The 20,533-nt window shown below is 40.3% G+C and overlaps 1 pseudogene; it reads left to right on the top strand.

The window, feature by feature from the left end:
• The first annotated feature begins 2,268 nt into the window (after positions 1-2,268).
• Positions 2,269-18,644, top strand: LOC112007629 (subtilisin-like protease SBT4.3; annotated as a pseudogene).
• Positions 18,645-20,533: the final 1,889 nt, after the last annotated feature.

The raw sequence follows: 20,533 nt of genomic DNA, 5'->3' as shown, positions 1-20,533 counted from the left end.
TGACATGGTAGCTGAAGAGGTGGGCTGGATTAATTATACAGATTTATTATAGGGTGATAGTGGAAGTAAATAAATAAGTAGTAGGCTAGATTTATTATAGGGTGATAGTGGAAGTAAATAAATAAGTAGTAAGTTGCATTTATAGATCTGAAAATTGTAAAAACCATTTTTAAATTATAGGACAAAAATTATATTAAAAAAAAATGACATGGTAGCTGATGTGGCACAACGTGAGAGCAGCAGCAGCATTAAACGCTACGCTTCAGCTTTTAATAATATATAGATATAAACTAGTCGCAAAGTCACACGATGCATTGAAAAATGTAATATAATTATTTTATAAGAATATAATGTAATATTTGTATGTTAAATAGTGCATGTATTATTTAAAAGTATTTTTTATTTTTATAAATTTTATGTAATGGAACATACAATGTATTTTGCACTCAACAATGATATATATAACGTAATTTAATAAAAATATTTAAATTACATAATTATAATATTGTTTTATATAAATGAGAAAATTATTATTAATTTTTTAAAAAAAATATATACCATAATCGGCTAACTAATTTGAACATATCCAAGAATATTTGAAAAAAATTGTAAACCCTCATTCCATGGAACACATATAACATTAAATTTAAATTATTATATAAGTTTAGAATTGTAGAATTTGTTTCCTTTCCATTAATGCATATGTTATTAAAATTTGAATTTTAAGGTATTCATGTGACTATATATCATTTTTATTGCCTTTTTATGGCCAATATCTCTAATTTCTAATGCCTTTTTTTTTTTTTTTATTAGCCTAAAACTAAAGAGCTTGGCCTAAATAGAATAAAATTTCATACTTTTACCCAAAATCTAAGAAAAAAAATGAATTTTTGAGTCAAAAACTGAGAATTCAATCTACAAAAAGAATCAAATATTTAAGGTCCAATTAGTCCAAAATGGAACGAGTAGACCTAAATGCACTGAATGGGTAGAAGTGGACTGAATTAGACCAAATCAACCGAAATTGACTTACATGGACTAAAGTAAACCATATAAGACCTAATTAGACTGAATGAACTGAAGTAGACTGAAATTGACCAAAATGGATCAAAGTAGACTGACATGCTACTTTTAAATATTATATAAATTACTTTGATGATAATTCTAACAATAATATTTTAATTACTTTCAAAGTGCCATATAGCTACCATAGTGGCTCAATTACGTGAAATTGACATGAAATTCATTTTTAATATAAAAAATATATATAGAACGAGATTTTTCACTTTCTGAATAATTCTCTATTAACATGTCTGGGCCGTCTGGCCAATAAGAAAATTATGGGAAAAATATAAGGATATAAAAAGGAAAAAATAGAGTAATCATATTACAAGCTTTTGAAACTCTACAAACTAAATTGAAAAATTAGGCAAATTTAACGACTGAATTAGATCATTTTACATACAAACTTTAAGGATTACTACTTTAGAAATTCTTTAGAAAAAATTGGAAAATGGACCGAGCCTTCTAGACAAAAATTCCTGTTTGCTCAAGAATAAAATAAAAGTTTTATATAAAAAAAATCAGACCTATTACATTTTTTTATTATTTAATTATAGATGTGATAGGATTTAAACCTATATGGGCCAATTTTTTTTTTTGCATGCAAGATATCTTATTCAATATGACAAGAAATATTACAAATTCAATTAACTAGAACCAACCACTACTATTTTTTTTTCTCAAAAAAAAAAAAAAAAAAAAAAAAAAAAGAACCAACCACTACTAGAGCTCTTAGTTATTCCTCTCCTCTTTTGGAAATCACCTGCTAATCTCTCTTTATCTTTAAGGATTGCACCGAATAATCCCACGTCTAAACTTAAAGATCTACCAATAAAGGTTTTTTTTTTTTTTTTTTTTTTGGTCATGGTTAGAAATATTCTAAATCTACCCCCACCCCTGCCCCTACGGGGTCTCGAACCCGAGACCCTCTTGGAGGTCTCTCTAGACCGTTGAGGTCATTGGCATCTACCAATAAAGTTTCATGACATTTCCCTAATGCGTTTTTCTAGTTCTAGAGTAATGGACCGAAAATTATAATTCACAAGGATCAAATTACAACACCCTTCGGGATAATGGTAAGGGTCAAATGGTATTGAAAAGCCATCTGTTAATGATTTATTATAAATAACCTGAAATCTAATCTCCATGCTTGGGAAACCAATTCTCCTTCGTTAGTCACAAAGCTCCCAACAAAACCACAACAAAATGGCCAAGTCACGAGAACTCACTCTTCTGTACCTTCTAATAGCCTTTGTGATGCAATGCCATTCCCAATAGAGGAAGGTACTCCAAGTTCTTGAACAGTTTATAAGCTTAGTGTAATAAGTTTTACAACTTTCAAAAAAAAATTCACTTCTTTCTTTCTTTTCTTTTATTAAAGCGGTGTTCATTGTAATTGATGATATTGAAAAATCACCAATGAATTACACGTCGCCCACACACTCCAAAAATCATCTGCGCAATAAGGAAGAGAAAAAGAACCTACTGAGAGCACCGGTGTGGTGCTGGCCAAATGCCTTCCGAATGTCAAGTTAGATCCTTTTACAACTCCAGAGTGCTAGAGAGGTTTAATTACGCGTACCTTGATTTTTGAGAGTATTGGGGCTTTTATAGTAGTCAAAAGTTTCACTCTTTTACTTGGAGTCGAAGTCCTTTCTTTGTAGAAATCACCTTTAAGAGTCCAAAACGTGGTGGACAAGTCTTTTCCTTATAGGGAAGATCTTCACCAATATACGTAGACTCTAGAATCCACTTTTCACTAGGATTCTGTTTAAGGCTTTCTGAGAATGGGCCACAAGTATTCCCATTAAGAGGTTCAGCAGGCCCATGGCTGATCAGACCTTTCCTCTGTCATCCGTCCACTCCGGGTCCATCCACAACAGGCCTTGCACATAATAGGCTCGTCTACTTTTCAGCCCACGAACCATAATTAGCCCATTCCATCACACTAGGTATTGAAGCCTATATTTTTTTCCCTTTCAGTTGCCCCTTCACCCGATGGGTCCGTCTGAGCAGACGGACCCATGGGGTGACGGTTTTAAAACCTCGATCAATTGACTATGATACCTAGCACCGTGAACTTATCTCCGTACACTGACAGGTTAGAAGTAACACATTTATGATCTGTGCCAAGTGTCACCCCTTCAATGGTCGTTGTTTTAGAATGAGGTGTCACTTCATCTTCCGTGCACATCTTCTATAAATATCGACCCCTCCGCCCCTCATTTTTCTACTTTTTACTGGAAAAAATTGGCAAAGCGAGTTCGTCATACCTGTCAGAGAATACTCCGTTCACTCTTATACCCATCGTCTGCAACCTCTTGCTCATTCCAAAATTTTGGTAAGCATTCCTCTATCCGTCCTCTTTTTAATTTTATTTACTTTTTAATGCTATGTATTTTTTAGACTTTATGCCCCCGTCACTCTTTCCAAACCCGTCAGAGTCTTAGGTTTTGTCATTACATGTAGGCCATGTCTAGTGCGTCAAGTAACCAGTCAGTCGTCCATGACGGGGCGGACTACGAAAAGGTATACCCATCAGGTCCCAAAGACCAAAACGCTCTGAGCAAGGAGAGTAGTCCGTCTTCATCCTCCCTGTCCTCAACAAATGAGGATATGGAGATGATTGAAATAAAGGAGGGTTCAGCTGACGACGAAGAGCCAATAGTTAGATCCGTCGTGGGAGCTGATGGACTTAGGGAGTTCATCATGCTTCCAGAGTGGACGGTGCACACCTTTACATCCACCATTAAAGAACCTCACTTTAATACCCTTAGGGCCCGTTACCAAATCCCAGATCACATCCCACTCCGTCTGCCCTACATGTCAGAAAAATGCTATTATGAAGGAGTGGACGGCGTAGGGGTGTATGAACAGATGCTCAAGGCAGGCCTAAGGTTCCCTCTAAATTCTCTTCATCGTGAGCTCCTTAAATACCTAGGTTTATCCATTAGCCAGGTATCTCCTAACGCCTGGAGGGTCTTTATAGCGATGGAGGTCCTGTACGGAGCTACGTTGGACGGTAGAAGAAGGCTTACGATAAGGGAGTTCCTTCACTGCTACCGTCCAGACGAGATAGATAAATCAAGGGGAATGTATAGCTTCGTCCCTAGGAGCCCCGTCCTAAAAGTGATATATGAACCCCAGACTCAAACAGAGACTAGAAGAGCCGTTATTTCTTCGTCGAGGGAGATGGTTGGATGTGTCATCCAAGGGAAACGGATTACATGCCCGTCGACACAGTTTGGGGCGTTTTAAACCCATCTGGTATGGCTCGTCGTGTAGAAATGATTAAGTTTAGTTTATTTAATATTTATTGCATTTTTTAACGTCCATCTTCTTTGGCACAATTCGACGGCGTCCACAAATCACTCTCGAGGAATTCAGCTTCCTTGAGAAAATTTTTGCAAAGACAAAACCTGAGGAACGGACCTGGGCTAAGCTCGTCAGTCTCAACACCCTTCACTGGTATTGCGACGAGCTCGAGCCAACCCCAGTGGCACTTAAGTACGAGAAGCGCACCCGTCAACGTAAGTCCGTCACCCCTCCTTGATCTTTTATCTCTTTTTTTTTTTTTTAACCCGTCTACCTCTTTCAAAGATGGAGGACGCTAAAAGGCAAGCAGCTATCAGACTTCAAGCTGCAAAAAACAAAGAGGCTAGAACGGACCCTATGGGGACGGGCTCCAGCAAACAAACTCTTAAGAGAAAACAGCCCGTGAAGGTGACCGTGCACCCAAACAGCCCAAGGTTTCCCTGGAGCCCGTCATTGGCTTGATGGCTGGGGGGGAATAAGACGGTCACCCCGGTCAAGCATGAGGCTGGTAAGGGCCTAATGACAGGTCCGTCCGGCAGCCAGAAGAAGCCCCCCGTCCTACTCCGTGAGGACTCCAAGTATGCTCTTAAGAGGCTGTCGTCCATCATCACTACTGACGACTACGAAGACCTGGGGAACCACTCGATAGAGGCGATGGGAGAGACAGGCCTCTTCAATATTGCACAAGTAACTCATCCGTCATCATTTTGTCTGTCCTTTCACCCCTTTTCTTTTTGCCTTTGATATTTTACTTATGTTTTTTGTTGTTTTTCAGGCCATGATCATGATGAAGGGCATGATGGGACTGTGTCTCAACCATAAGACGACCATTGGCCGTGTACGTGAGAAAGCCAAGGTGCTGGAGGACGAGCTACTTGAGCTTAAGGCCTGGAAGGTCGTCCAGGAGCAAAAACTTAAGATGGCTGAGACGGCTTGGGACGAATGTATCAAGCTGACGGACCATTTAAAGAAAGCTTTGGAGGAGAAAGACAATGAGGTCCGTCAGGCAAAGGAGGTCACGATACGCGAGTATCGTGACTCCGACACCCTGATCACGGAACTGAGTCTTGCATATAACGATGATTTTGATGACGCCATTCGCCAGGCGAAGACTTTGCACCCGGAGGTGGACCTGTCCGCGTCGCTATCACTGCCCCGAGCCAACATTTTTTCAACCCATCAAGTCAGAAGATACAGACGCTCTCTTTGACGAGAACCTTCCTGTCCGTGAAGCTCCTGCAGACCAGACCGTTGTTGAAAGCCAAGCTAAGGATGACCAGGACCGTCATGTTGAAGAGAGAGAGGCTCCTGTGGAAGATTTGTAATAACTTAGTTTTTTTTTTTTTTTAAGTGTAGAACAATTTCTAACGCCCCGTCATGTTTTGGGGTTTCTGAACATTGCCCATCTGGGGTTTTTTCTTTATATATTTGTTAAACTCTGCAAGGTCCGTCGACCTTTATTTTATTTTTGTGAAATGCAGTCATTTTACTTTAAGTATATTTAATGTTATTAGATGGACTCCGTTCAGTTTATGTGCTTCGTCCATTCTCTTTTAATTTTATGGGGACGATCCGTCCAATCTTGTGGACTTAGCTTTTTATCCGTCCATTCTTCGTTCCTTTAAGGGTTGTCATCCTATAGGATGATTCATCCATTCTTTGGACTTAGAATTATCACCCTTTTAGGATGGTCCGTTCAGTATGTGGATTTAGCTTTTTGTCTGTCCGTTACTTGGATTTTAAGAGTTATCATCCTTTTGGGAAGATCCGTCCAGCTTGTGGACTTTGTTTCTCATCCGTCCATTATTTGGACTTTAAGAGTTATCATCCTTTTAGGATGAATGATCCGTCCATTCTTAGGACTTTAAGTGTTATCATCCTTTCAGGATGACCCGTCCAGCTTGTGGACGTTGTTTCTTGTCCGTCCGTTATTTGGACTTTAAGAGTTATCATCCCTTTAGGATAATCCGTCCATTCTTTGGACTTTAAGTGTTATCATCCTTTCAGGATGACCCGTCTAGCTTGTGGACATTGTTTCTTATCCGTCCGTTGTTTGGACTTCAAGAGTTATCATCGTTTTAGGATGATCCGTCCAGCTTGTGGACTTAATTTTTCTCCGTCCATAGTTAACAAACATAGTCGAGTCTAAATTTTCCTCTTATTAATTAAACGAAAACCATATGTTTGTAATAAGTCAAAAATGCCTACCCCCTTGGGCTTAAAAAAGGTACTTATAGAAAGAACCGATTGAAATAAAAACTAGGAAAATGAAAAACTGGGAAAATGGGGAATGCTGATGTTCTTCGTATCTTCACACCGTCTCTACTGGTAGTATTTTCGAAGGTGCTCCGTGTTCCATAGGTGTTGTAGCTTCCGTTCGTCCATGGTTTCAAGGTGGTAGGTCCCCTTCCTCTGCCATGACGAGATCTTGTAGGATCCTTCCCAGTTAGGGCCAAGTTTTCCTTGTGAAGGATCTTTAGCTGCTCTCATCACCTTCCGTAGCACAAGGTCTCCAATCTGAAAATCTCTGTGTCTGACATCGAAGTTGTAGTATTTTGCCATGAGGTTCTGGTATCGAGCCAACCTCTGCTTTGCTGTAGCCCGGACTTCGTCGACTAGGTCTAGCTATAGCCGCAGAGCCTCTTCATTCTTATCGTTGTTGTAGCTTTCCACCCGATAGCTCGTAAGCCCTATCTCTGCTGGAATGATAGCCTCGCTTCTGTAGGCTAGTATAAATGGTGTTTCTCCAGTGGGCGTTCTTGTCGTAGTACGATATGCCCATAAGACACTTGATAGCTCGTCAGGCCAGATGCCTTTTGCCCCCTCGAGCCAGGTCTTGATGATTTTGAGCAAGGACCGGTTGGTGACTTTGACTTGCCTATTGGCCTGTGGGTGTGCGGGTGACGAATAGTGATTCCTGATGCCTAGTTCCGAGCAGAAATCTTGGAACGCCTTGTTGTCGAACTGCTTTCCGTTATCGGAGATGAGTACTCTTGGTATCCCGAACCTGCATATGATATTTCTCCATACAAAACTTCGGATGTTCCTCTCTGTGATAGTTGCCAGGGCTTCTGCCTCCACCCACTTAGTGAAATAGTCGATCCCTACTACTAGAAATTTCAACTGTCGTGCAGCCATCGGGAAAGGGCCCATGATATCTAGTCCCCATTGGGCGAACGGCCAGGGAGCCATCATAGATGTTAGCTCCTCGGTTGGTTGCCTGATTAGGTTGCTAAACCTTTGACATTTGTCGCAAGTCTTGACGTAGGCTTGTGCGTCCTTCTGCATTGTAGGCCAATAGTACCCTGCTCGGATCATTTTGTGCGCTAAGGACCGTGCCCTCGAATGATTTCCGCAGATACCCTCGTGGACTTCTCTCATTACGTAGTCTGCTTCTTCGTGGCCTAAACACCTTAGGTACGGTCGTGAGAATCCCCTTTTGTATAAGACATCATTGATCATTACAAATCGCAAGGCTCGGACTTTCAGTTTTCTTGCTACGTCTCGTTCGTCTGGAAGCGTGCCTGTCTTCAGGTATGCTATTAATGGCGTAGTCCAATTGTTTTCGGGATTCACTTCCTGCACTTTTGCTCCGTTGTCAATAATCGAGGAATTTTGGATAAACGACAATACCTGATCGAGGACCGTCATAAGCTCTGCAGAGGCTGCTTTTGCAAGACGATCAGCACATTTGTTCTCCTCCCTTGGGATTTGGACGAATGTGACTTGGAGAGTGCCGATCCGACTCCTGACCTCCTCCAGATATTTCTTCATCCTTTCGCCCCTACACTCATAGACGCCGCTAATCTGATTGATTATTACTTGCGAATTGCAATGTACAACCATATCCTCGGCACCTGTTGCCTTTGCGAGGTCTAATCCTACCACCAACGTTTCATACTCGACCTCATTGTTAGTCGTTAGGAAGTCTAGCCGAATCATACACTTGATTTTCTCTCTGTCAGGGGTTTGAATTAACACATCGACGCCTCCAGCTTGCTTGTTTGAAGATCCGTCCATGTGGATGTTCCACTGTCTGAGGGTGTGTGCCCCCTTGTCCTCCGTTTGGGTGTACTCGACAATGAAGTCTGCCACTGCTTGTCCCTTTATTGCAGTTCGCGGTCGATAATGTATGTCAAACTCACTCAGCTCTATCGCCCACAGAGCCATTCGTCCCGGCAGCTTCAGGGCTGCTCATTGCTCTTTTTAGGAGTTAATCCGTTAAGACGATGATAGTATGGGCCTAGAAGTACGGTTTGAGCTTTCGGGCTGCAGTTACCAGTGCGAAGGCAAGCTTCTCCATCTGGGGGTACCTTTCTTCTGCCCCTCAGAATCCCCTACTTATGAAATAGACGGGTCACTGAATTCCTTCCTCCTCTCTTACTAAGGCCGCGCTCACTGCTACCCGCGAAACTACTAGGTACAAATAGAGGTCTTCTCCTGGCTTGGACGGGCTGAGCAATGGTGGAGAGGCGAGGTATTTCTTCAAGTCTTCAAATTCCTTCTGACACTCATCCGTCCACTCAAATGATTTCCTTAGGATGTGGAAGAACTGTAGACATTTGTCCATCGCTTTAGAGGCGAACCTGTTCAAGGCCGCAACTTTGCCATTCAAGCTTTGCACGTCCTTTATTGTCCTTGACGGTTCTAGCTTCATGATAGCCCGTATCTTTTCTGGGTTGACCTCTATTCCCCTTTGGGATACCATAAACCCTAAGAATTTTCCCGCCGTTACTCCGAATACGCACTTGCTTGGATTTAGCTTCATGTTGTATGATCGTAGGGTATCGAATGTCTCCTGGAGGTCGCTCAAGTGATCATTTTCACGCAGGCTCTTGACCAGCATGTCGTCAACATAGACTTGTACGTTCCTCCCAATCTGGTGTGCCAACATTTTGTTCATTAATCTTTGGTACGTTGCCCCCTCGTTCTTGAGTTCGAATGGCATCACCTTATAGCAAAAAAGTCCTTGGCTGGTGACGAAGGACGTTTTCTCTTGGTCAGCTTCCTTCATCTTGATCTGATTATAGACTGAAAAGGCATCCATAAAACTTAGGAGCTGGTGTCTGGCCATTGAGTCGACCAGTGCATCTATCCGCGGGAGGGGATAACTGTCCTTTGGGCATGCCTTGTTAAGGTCCGTAAAGTCGACGCACATTCGCCACTTCCCGTTAGCCTTTTTGACCATGACTACGTTTGCCAACCATTCTAGGTAGTATACTTCCCAAATAAAATCCGCCTCAAGTAGTTTTCTGACCTCTTCCGCTATCGCTCGGTCTCGTTCCTGAGCGAACGCTCACTTTTTCTGCCGGACGGGTGGGGATGCAGGGTTCACGTTGAGCTTGTGTACCATGACAAAGGGATCGATCCCGGGCATGTCCTCGTGGCTCCATGCAAATACATCTTGGTTCCTCCTGAGGAATGCTGCGAGGGCCTGACGCACTAGCTGGCGGGCCAATGTCCCTATCCTAGTCATTCTCTCAAGTTTTGACTCATCAAGTATTATCTCCTCCAGCTCTTTAACCGGTTCCGCGACGGTCCGCTGTTCTTCTATGCATATTGTCTGATGGTGATCTTTCATTTCTAGCATAGCAATGTAGCATTTCCAGGCGGCCACTTGGTTTCCTCTCAACTCCCCAATCCCATGGTCCGTAGGGAACTTGATCATTAGATGGTACGTCGATGTTGCTGCTTTCCACGAGTTAAGTGTGGGTCGTCTGAGAATATCATTGTAAGCGGACAAGCAATCCACCACAAGGAATGTTACATCCCTAGTGAGTTCTTGCGGATAATCGCCCACCGTTACCGAGAGTGTGATTGAGCCTATTGGGAATACCCTTATTCCTCCAAAACCAACAAGTGGAGCACTCGTTGGTATCAATCGCGCTCTGTCAATCCTCATTTGCTGGAATGCTGGATAGTATAGAATGTCTGCCGAGCTGCCGTTGTCGATTAATACTCAGTGAACATTATAGTCCCCCACCCATACGCTGACAACTAACGCGTCGTCGTGTGGATGGTGGAGTCTCCTTGCGTCTTCCTCAGAGAATCCAATGATAGGGCTTTCCTTCAGTGCTATATTAGGCGCAAAGCCTGTTAGCTGGACGTTCTAGACCATTCTGAGGTACGTCTTTTGAGCTTTTTTGGAAGAACCAGTAGTCGCGGTTCCTTCCACAATCATCCTTATGTCTCCGATGGGGGGTCTAGGACGCTCATTATCCCGTCGAGGGGCCGGCTCTTGGTGTTTGGGATCCGCTTTCTCTTTGTTTACAAATTTCTGCAACTTTCCTTGTCTAATGAGGGCCTCAATCTGCTACTTCAAGTCATAGCAATCGGTCGTGTCATGACCGTGATCTCGGTGGAAACGACAGTACTTGTCCCCAGGTCGTTTTTTTTGGGTTGCTTTTCAGTTTCCCTGGGAACGTCAGCGCCCCTCGTCTTTGATTTGCATCAAAACTTGGTCTATCGGGGCATTTAGTGGTATGAAGCTCGTGAACCTCCCTCCTGAGGGTTTAGGGCGCCTTTCATCCCTTCTGTCTCCTGTCCTTGGTCTCTTTTGCCCTTGATCCTGTCGTACGTCCGCCTGCCGCTCTCTCTTCCTGGATTTTTCCTCCCGGGCTACTAGCATATCTTCTGCGTTCATGTACTTAGTGGCCCTGTAAAGTACCTCTGACATGGTCTTCGAGTCGCTTTTGTATAGTGAGAACAAAAACTTGTCCTTTCGCAACCCGTTTGTGATGGCCACCACCAGTATTTTGTCGTCGGCTTCATCTATCGAAAGCGCTTCCTTATTGAAGCGAGTTATGTAGGATCTTAACGTCTCGTCCTCTCTCTGCCTGATGCTCATTAAGCATGCCGTGGATTTCTTGTACCTGTGTCCCCCTATAAAGTGTGAGGTGAACTAAGCACTCAACTCTTTGAAAGTGCTGATAGAGTTCGGCGTCAGCTGACTGAGCCATATTCTCGCGGGACCCTTCAGTGTTGTGGGGAATGCCCTACACATGATTTCGTCCGGTACCCCTTGTAGATGCATCAAGGTCTTGAATGTCTCCAGGTGATCTAGGGGATCCTTGACTCCGTCGTAACTCTCTATTTGTGGCATCCGGAACTTGTGCGGTAGGGGAAAGGAATTGACGGGGGCGGTGAATGGAGAGTCAGTCCAGTTCACTAGGTCGTCGAAATCGCTGGACACTCGTCCCTTAAGGGCGTTCATCATGACCTCCATCTGTTCCTTCATCGCCTGCATCTCTACAAAAATAGGCGGAGGTGTCATGTCCATGAGGGATGGGAGGCTCGCGTTTTGCCGTTCTGGCCTGCTTGGGGCGTTGCTCCCTTCAGGCCCTTCTCGATCTCTTTGCATGGCGCTAGTACCTTCCTGATCCTCCCTCTGGTTGTTGGGTGCTGTGTTCTTCTGACGCAACTGTTCTTCTAGGTCATGATTTTGTTTGATGAGGCGCTCCATGGCCGCGGTGAGAGTTCGAACCTGTCTCTCGAGTGCGGTTATAGGTGGTTCCTCTCCTTGGATGTCGTTGGTGGTTGCCATCGAGCGAGTGAGTACCATGCAACTCTTCTGTCTCAGGGATGAAGCAACGTCTGATCACTTCAAGTCTTCTTTCCCACAGACGGCGCCAACTGATGATGTTGAAAAATCACCAATGAATTACATGTCGCCCACACGCTCCAAAAATCACCTGCGCAATAAGGAAGAGAAAAAGAACCTACTGAGAGCACCGGTGGGGTGCCGACCAAATGCCCTCCGAAAGTCAAGTTAGATCCTTTTACAACTCCAGAGTGCTAGAGAGGTTTAATTACACGTACCTTGATTTGTGAGAGTATTGAGGCTTTTATAGTAGTCGAAAGTTTCACTCTTTTACTTGGAGTCGAAGTCCTTTCCTTGTAGAAAACGTGGTGGACAAGTCTTTTCCTTATAGGGAAGATCTTCACCAATATACGTAGACTCTAGAATCCACTTTGCACTAAGATTCTGTTTAAGGCTTTCTGAGAATGGGCCACAAGTATTCCCATTAAGAGGTTCAGCAGGCCCATGGCCGATCAGACCGTTCCTCTGCCATCCGTCCACTCCGGGTCCGTCCACAACAGGCCTTGCACATAACAGGCTTGTCTACTTTTCAGCCCGCGAACCATAATTAGCCCGTTCCGTCACACTAGGTATTGAAGCCTATATTTTTTCCCTTTCAGTAATCTATACATGCGTGCAACCTTGAGAAATGCAATTAAAAGCTGCATAGATCACCTTCAACGAGTACCAATTTGCACATATTAGTTTTAATACATAGATACCATTCAATGCTTTTAAAAAGGGATGCACAATGGTTTAATGATCAACTTCTGCTTTGATTGTTTTGTTCATTATGGCATCAAAAAGGAATTTGGATACAACAAGTTACTCTTTAGAACTTCTGAGTGAGTTTGGTTTCAAATGCAGGTCCATATTGTATATATGGGAGACAAACCAAGGGAAGCATCCGCACCTTACGACATTCATTGCTCTATGTTAGAAAGAATTCTTGGAAGGTCACAAATAATTGAATTATTAAATAGTGATGAATTCATGATATTTTGTTTACAGAGTTCATATTTTTTTTTCAATAGTAATGTAATTTTTTTCTGTGGAGCCATTCAGGTCATCATTCACAGGCTTGTTGAGACAGTGTTAATTCCAACTCATGAGGGATAAGTTTAGAAATCTCTTTATTGGTTTTGGAATCCTACATTGGTTAAAATAATAATAAGGAACAATAATTTCTATTAAGATTGTGAGTCTCATATTGATAAGCCAAAAAAAAAAAAAAAGCTAAAGAGGTGTGATAGTCCCATTAACATAGTAGTGGTGTATCTGTTATTAGGTGTGTGAGAGTTAGAAAGCTCCTTTCTAGTGTGTTTGTATGAGAACACCTTACGTTTGTGAGAGTTTATGAGTGACTGTAATGAATTTACATTTTAGTTGCAATTTTGTGTTTCATGATGTTTGCCTTTATCTTTTCGTGTGATTTTCCCAACATAGCTTCACAATTAGGTGAATCTTCTGTCTTTTAACATTTTGACTTGCAGTACGGAAGATGCAAAGGAATCACTCATTTACAGTTACGGAAGGAGTTTTAATGGATTTCAAGCTTAACTATCGGATGAAGAAGTTGTAACTTTTTCAGGTGACATCTTCATACGTATATTCAGCACTGATAATATGATTGTTTTCTTTTGCTAGTTTGCATGAACTAAATTGATTTTTCAACTGCAGAGATGGAAGAAGTAGTGTGCATTTGGAAAGCACGTTTCCAGCCCCATGTCTGCGTTTGGTGTTTGAAACAGTGGGACTCACAGCTACAGTGCACTGTTCATGGACTAGGCAAGGCACAAAAAAGCGTAAATAGTGTTCGTGAACAGTGTTTACTTTTAAAAAAATATTTTGCTACAGTGTTTTCAGTAATAAGTTTTTAGTTTTTAGCAAATAAGCAGTATCCAAACATATTAGTTATACCTGACACCATGTTTGAACTTCACACAACAAGATCATGGGACTTTTTGGGATTTAATCAATCCCATGTTCGAAGTTCTCAAGTTGGAGATGCAATTATTGGAATTATAGATACAGGTGGAAATGTGAAACTCTAATATACTTAATATTTTTAGGCTCCATTTTAAACCATCTTCAGGTAAATTACTGGACTTTTGTTGTTCTGCAGGAATCTGGCCAGAATCAGAAAGCTTTAGTGATAAAGGATTTGGTCCTCCACCTGCAAAATGGAAAGGAACTTGCCAAACTAACCACAACTTTATCTGCAACAAGTGAGATATCTTATGATCATTTGACCTTCTTAATCTTCATACTTGATAATTAATAGCTCATGAAATAGTTAAAACTTTGGCAGCAAAATCATTGGAGCTCGGTACTACAATAGCCTAGATTTATATTCTCCTCAAGACATCAAATCTCTAAGAGATTCACAGGGACATGTTACTCATGTTGCTTCAATTGCAGCAGGTAGAAAGGTAAAAGGAGCAAATTACTTTGGCTTAGCTGAGGGGCTAGCAAGGGGTGGAGTCCCTGAAGCAAGAATCGCTGTGTACAAATCTTGTTGGTTTGGTGCCGGATTCTATGCTGCAGATATCCTTGCTGCTTTTGATGATGTGATTGCTGATGGGGCCGATCTCATATCAGTTTCTATTGGAAAACCAACTGTACTCCAATACTGGGAAGATCCAGTAGCAATAGGATCTTTCCATGCAATGAAACATGGGATATTGACCTCAGCTTCTTCTGGAAATTATGTACCAGAACGAGCAGTTATCCAAAATTACTCACCATGGTCACTAACTGTGGCAGCTAGCAGCATTGACAGGAAATTTATGTCCCACTTGGTTCTTGGAAACGTACAGATATTTATGTTAAGGGATTATTCAATATACAACACTTTGACCTTTTAAATGCATGGTCCTAACCTTTAGCTAACAAGATACTCATTTCTTGATTTTTATTCTGAATCAATATATCATAAGGGATCTGTTGTAAATGCTTTTGAGCTCAATGGTACCCCGTTTCCTTTGATATGGGCTGGAGATGCTACAAACTTTTCTGGCAATTACATTTCCCTAACTTCAAAATACTGTATTCCTGGGGCATTGGACATGAACAAAGTAAAGGGTAAAATTGTTCTTTGTGAAGACCGCTCAGATTGTTCTGGTGTTATCATGGCAAGCGGTGCGGATGTCATAATGCCTAGTCGACCTTTTGATAATTTTGCACTTCCTTTACCTCTGCCTACCACAATCATCAGTACCGAAGACATTTCTAATGTATAGGAGTACATAAGATCTTCCAAGTAATTAATTCACCATCAAATCTATTGTTATACATATATAACTTCACACAATAGCTTATAAATTTACTCTCATATTTTTCACATTTGAAAAATGATAATAATGTTTTTTTTTTTTTTTTTTGAGAAACAAACACACACGCACACAAGGGAGATGGAAAAAAATGACAGTAATGCTGATTATGAGAGATTACCTCCTCAGGAATCCAGAAGCTACTATTATGGTAAGTGAGGAAATACAAGATTTCACAGCTCCCTATGCTGCCTCTTTTTCATCTAGAGGTCCCAACCCGATCATGACGCAGGACAACCAGAACGAAAACTAAACAATAGAAAAATAAAGAGATATGATCTAGGAGTCAGCACCTAGGCCTTACTTGGAGTCAGCACCAAGCGGGAAAACCACTAGGAGTCAGCACCTAGGGTAGACCTGGAGTCAGCACCAAACCAAAGAAAGACCAAACGGCCATTGTTTTCATTCATCAAAAATATCAGCTATCTCCTCAAGGAGTACAATAAGTTGCTTATAAAGGATTGCTAAACCCTAGTTCTAATTGGCTAGAAAACCCTAATTGCCTTATTACAAAAATAACCTTACTTCTAAATTAAAATACTAAAAGCCCAATAACTAAAAGCCCAATAAACTAATAAGACCTAAAACATAAAAATACAATGGGCTTGCAAACATAAATAATACTAAATAATGATCTTCTTGTGTCTCCCTCATCATTCTCCTCTGGTTAGAGAAAACTCGACATCGAGTTCTAAAGTGTTGAAGGATTAGGATGCTGACAAGTAACACTTGCTTCAAATCTAGAATCACCTTAGGGAGCACAGGGAAAAGAAAAACCTTGAATTCCACCACATCAAACTCATTTGGAATAACAAAATCAATGTGTGGAATCAGTATAATCTCGTCTTGAACCTTATGAACCATAGGAAGCACTGTAGTTTTAACCTCTTCGACTTCACCAAGATGTAGATCTTCAAGGACTGTGGAGGGTTGATCAGAAACGCATTCAACAACTTCAACTTTCACATCATGTGCACCCTCTAATGTAATACTCTCTTTAGGCGCCATCTCTTCACCTTGCTGCTCTTCAATAGATTCATTTCCCTGCACGCATGTTAAAGTAACACTTGTTGAGGCATGTACGTTTGTGTCAACATTAGACTTTGGTGTTGCTGGAGGATTCTCAACGACCAAGATATCATCATCAATGTTGCCTTCTATTGGGGCAGCAAGAAGTTCATTGTGATCTAGTGTCCCTGGTTTACCAATTGAATCGGATTGAGTCTTCTTGTGTTGAGCAATCCTGTCCTGAATATCTTTCATGAGCTTTACAGTTAATTCTGTTACTTCCCTGGTAGAAGTTTCCTTGGTAGATTGTTCAAAAGTGCGTTGAGGACATGAAATGGGATGAGAATGAGGATTCATCGTATTTGCTTCAACTTGAAAAGCACCACACTAAGATTGGGGTAGATACTTAGCTAGATAGTATGGTGACAAATACTCATCATAAAACTTTTCTTTCATATCTTCCCACACACTGATGGCAGGTTCATAATCCACATAGCGGAAATATTCAAGCTTCTCCCAAAATCTTTGTGCATGACCTCTTAACTTCAACTTGGCATACCTAACCTTTTTATTATCTGCCCAATTTGCTTGCTCAAAGAATTGCTCCATCACATTTATCCAGTTGACAAAATCTCGTGGATAAGTATCATCACCATCAAAATAAGGTGCGTCAGATATTACCATAGCTCACCTTGTCAGTGGTTAACTTACTGCACTTGATAGTCACGGGCTTGGCTCCTCAATTGAGTGGGTTCAAAACTGAAAAGAAAAATCTCTGCAATGAGAGTCTTCTGACGGGTAGCACAATTATAGGACAGCAACTTTTTTTTTTTTTTTTCTGATTCTTTCCTGCGGTAATTCTTCAACGGATCGGTGTTTGCTCTGATACCAAATGTGACGCAGGACAACCAGAACGAAAACTAAACAATAGAAAAATAAAGGGATATGACCTAGGAGTCAGCACCTAGGCCTTGCTTGGAGTCAGCACCAAGCAGGAAAACCACTAGGAGTCAGCACCTAGGGTAGACCTGGAGTCAGCACCAAACCAAAGAAAGACCAAACGGCCATTGTTTTCATTTATCAAAAATATCAGCTATCTCACAATAAGTTGCTTATAAAGGATTGCTAAACCCTAGTTCTAATTGGCTAGAAAACCCTAATTGTCTTATTACAAAAATAACCTTATTTCTAAATTAAAATACTAAAAGCCCAATAACTAAAAGCCCAATAAACTAATAAGACCTAAAACATAAAAATACAATGAGCTTGCAAACATAAATAATACTAAATAATAATCTTCTTGTGTCTCCCTCATCAGATCACTCCTGACATTCTCAAGGTAAACAAATTAACTAAATTTAATATTTGTCACTTCTTTTACCTTAGGAAATTTGAAAATATTATTTTCTGAATAGAGCACTTGGATTTAAAATTTTCAGCCTGACCTCACTGCACCGGGAGTTAATATCCTTGCTGCTTGGTCTCCCCTTTCACCCGCTTCAGTTTACAAAGAGGACACCAGGAGTACCAAGTACTGTATAGACTCTGGAACATCAATGGCTTGCCCACATGCTAGTGGAGTTGCAGCTTATGTGAAAGCCACTCACCCAAGTTGGTCTCCTGCAGCAATCAAATCCGCACTCATGACCACAGGTGAAGAGAAAGGACTGCCAATTTAGCCAGCCCAAATGCTGCTTAGTTTGCATCTCACCTGACAACAATAAGACTTCATACTTTAATCAACTTTCAAAAAATAATTAGATAAGCTTTCAATAAAAAGCTGTACTCAAATGCACTTAGTACTCTTTTACTTAACATAATGTTTTTTAAATGCAGCATATGTCATGGACCCAACAAAGCATGCAGATGTAAGAGAATTTGCTTATGGATCTGGCCTCCTCAACCCAACGAAGGCTGTAGATCCTGGGCTGGTCTTTGATGCATCTGTCCCATATTACATTGATTTTCTATGCAAGCAAGGCTACAACACATCAACATTAAGACTAGTCACTGGTGAACAGAGTGTTTGTAAAAGCACCAAAGCTGGCAGGGGATGGGATCTTAATTATCCCTCCTTGTCCCTAGCCATAGAAGATGGCCAAAAGATCAGTGGCATTTTCACTAGGACAGTTACAAATGTTGGCTCACCAAACTCAACCTACCATGCTAAAATAGATAAACCTGATTCTCTCAACATCACAGTGGAACCATCTGTTCTTTCATTCTCTGCTGTTGGAGACAAGAAAACATTCATTGTGAATTTTAAAGGAAAACACATAACGCAGGTGCCAATTGTATCAGGTTCAATTAGTTGGATCGATGGTGTGCAGGCCATCAGCATTTGCTAACAATCCCTCCCATCAAATAACGAATTCAGCACCAAAAAAAATTTCTGTGAATTCCAATGTGGTTTAGAGGGAGATTGAGGCTATATTGCCAAGATGTGGAATTGGTATAATAATGCTACTAGTATTAACCCGCGCTATGTGCGGGATATCCTATAACAAGACATTCAATTGCTATGATTCTACATGAGACACTCATTGTGCTATATTTTCAGTGACATTGTTTTTGTATTTCACTTCAATATATTTATCATGTTTTAATAAATTTATAGAAATATTGTTTTGCCAATAACACTTGATGCATGCACAGAATATGTCAAATAATGCATGTGACAAAATATAAATTAGGTTCTCTAAGTACATATTGCTATCTGTTTATAAGTCATTGAAAGGCTTTAAGAAAAATATCACTAAACTGATTTTATACCTTTCAACCAACTCTTCTAAGCTAAAACAATTTTGAATACATGTCAAACATAACATGTACCAAACAAAATCATCAGTCGTAGCATATCAAATATGCCATTGCATGCAATGCAATCCTAAATCTAATATTGACCCTAAAAACTTCTCAATTCACTATCAGTCCAATCCGTTCAGTGTATATTTCATACCTTTCATATAATTTAGTCAAATCCATAACTAACCCCAAACTTATTAAACTAACGTTTGCTTCTTGTGGTTATCGTTGTTGTAAATTTAATCAAATCCGTTCAATGTCTATGGTAACTTTATCTCCAAAGAGAAACTTGAAAATCCTCAATCTTATGAGCCACTTCAAACACCCAACACTCAAGTAAATGATAAAATCAGTGTGCCAAATTCAACTCAATCACTTCCTTCTTTTTCGTTTTTCCAATATTTTGATCAGTTTATATATTTTCAGCATAAAAATATGGCAATCCATTGATTGGAGATCTTTTATTTATAAAGAAAAGCACAAATTAACAGAATAGTTATTTTCTTTTAGACAGAGCAAATAAAATTCTCATACCAAAAGAATATAAATTTAGGAATTCTATCAAACAACTTATTAGCAATAGTAGCAAATTCGGATGCAAGACTTTCAATTCATCACTTAGATATAGCTCAATCCTAGATCAATAATCAAATCAAATTATGGGAACCAATACCAATCATAGCATCATGGGGGCTGGGAATTCTGAAGGTTTAGAAAGTGATCTATGTAATGTTAGGCAGAAGAACGTAGCAGTGAGTCAGCGAGGGTGCTCATTTGGTTCTTGGCAACGTAAACAAAAGTGTGACGTTGGTGGGAAAGTTAAGAATATTGGGAATATTATAAAATTGATTCGCAACCCACCACTTCGTAAAAAAATAAAAATAAAAATAAAAATAAAAATAAACAACAACAACAGCACAACAACAATATGGGTGAGAGCTGAGGGCTGCATGGTTTGGGGTGAAAGGGTTTTCCCAACTCAATTGAACCTAATCAGGTTTGAGAAATTTTCTGCTGAACCTAACTCATCATATGTACAAAAATCAACTCCAACACATGAGTGAGACGAGTTGAGTTGGTAGATTGTACTTACATGTTTCATACCTGATAAAAAATTGGGGCTTTTCATCATTTATTTAATTATTTTTTTATAACAAATTATTATAATTGTCGTAATATACCTAAATTATATTGCAAAATTTCAAATTTATCTAAACTATTTCTCAAAATACCAAAATAAATCAAACTAAATAATTAAAATAAAGTAATAAAATAAATGTTATATGTATATGGTGGTTAGTATTGGTTTAAAAAAGCAACCCAAAAAAAAAAAAAAAAACTTTGCGTGTGATGAGGCTTTTTTTTTTTAAGTGGTCCAATTTTGTAGGAAAAAAAAAACTTTTATTTTATTTTATATATATATAATTTTTAT

This window comes from Quercus suber, unplaced genomic scaffold (genome assembly GCF_002906115.3).
Source record: "Quercus suber isolate HL8 unplaced genomic scaffold, Cork oak 2.0 scaffold_15, whole genome shotgun sequence".
Taxonomy (NCBI): domain Eukaryota; kingdom Viridiplantae; phylum Streptophyta; class Magnoliopsida; order Fagales; family Fagaceae; genus Quercus; species Quercus suber.
Note: the sequence above shows the minus strand (reverse complement) of the source record. Positions and strands in the feature narration are given on the sequence as shown.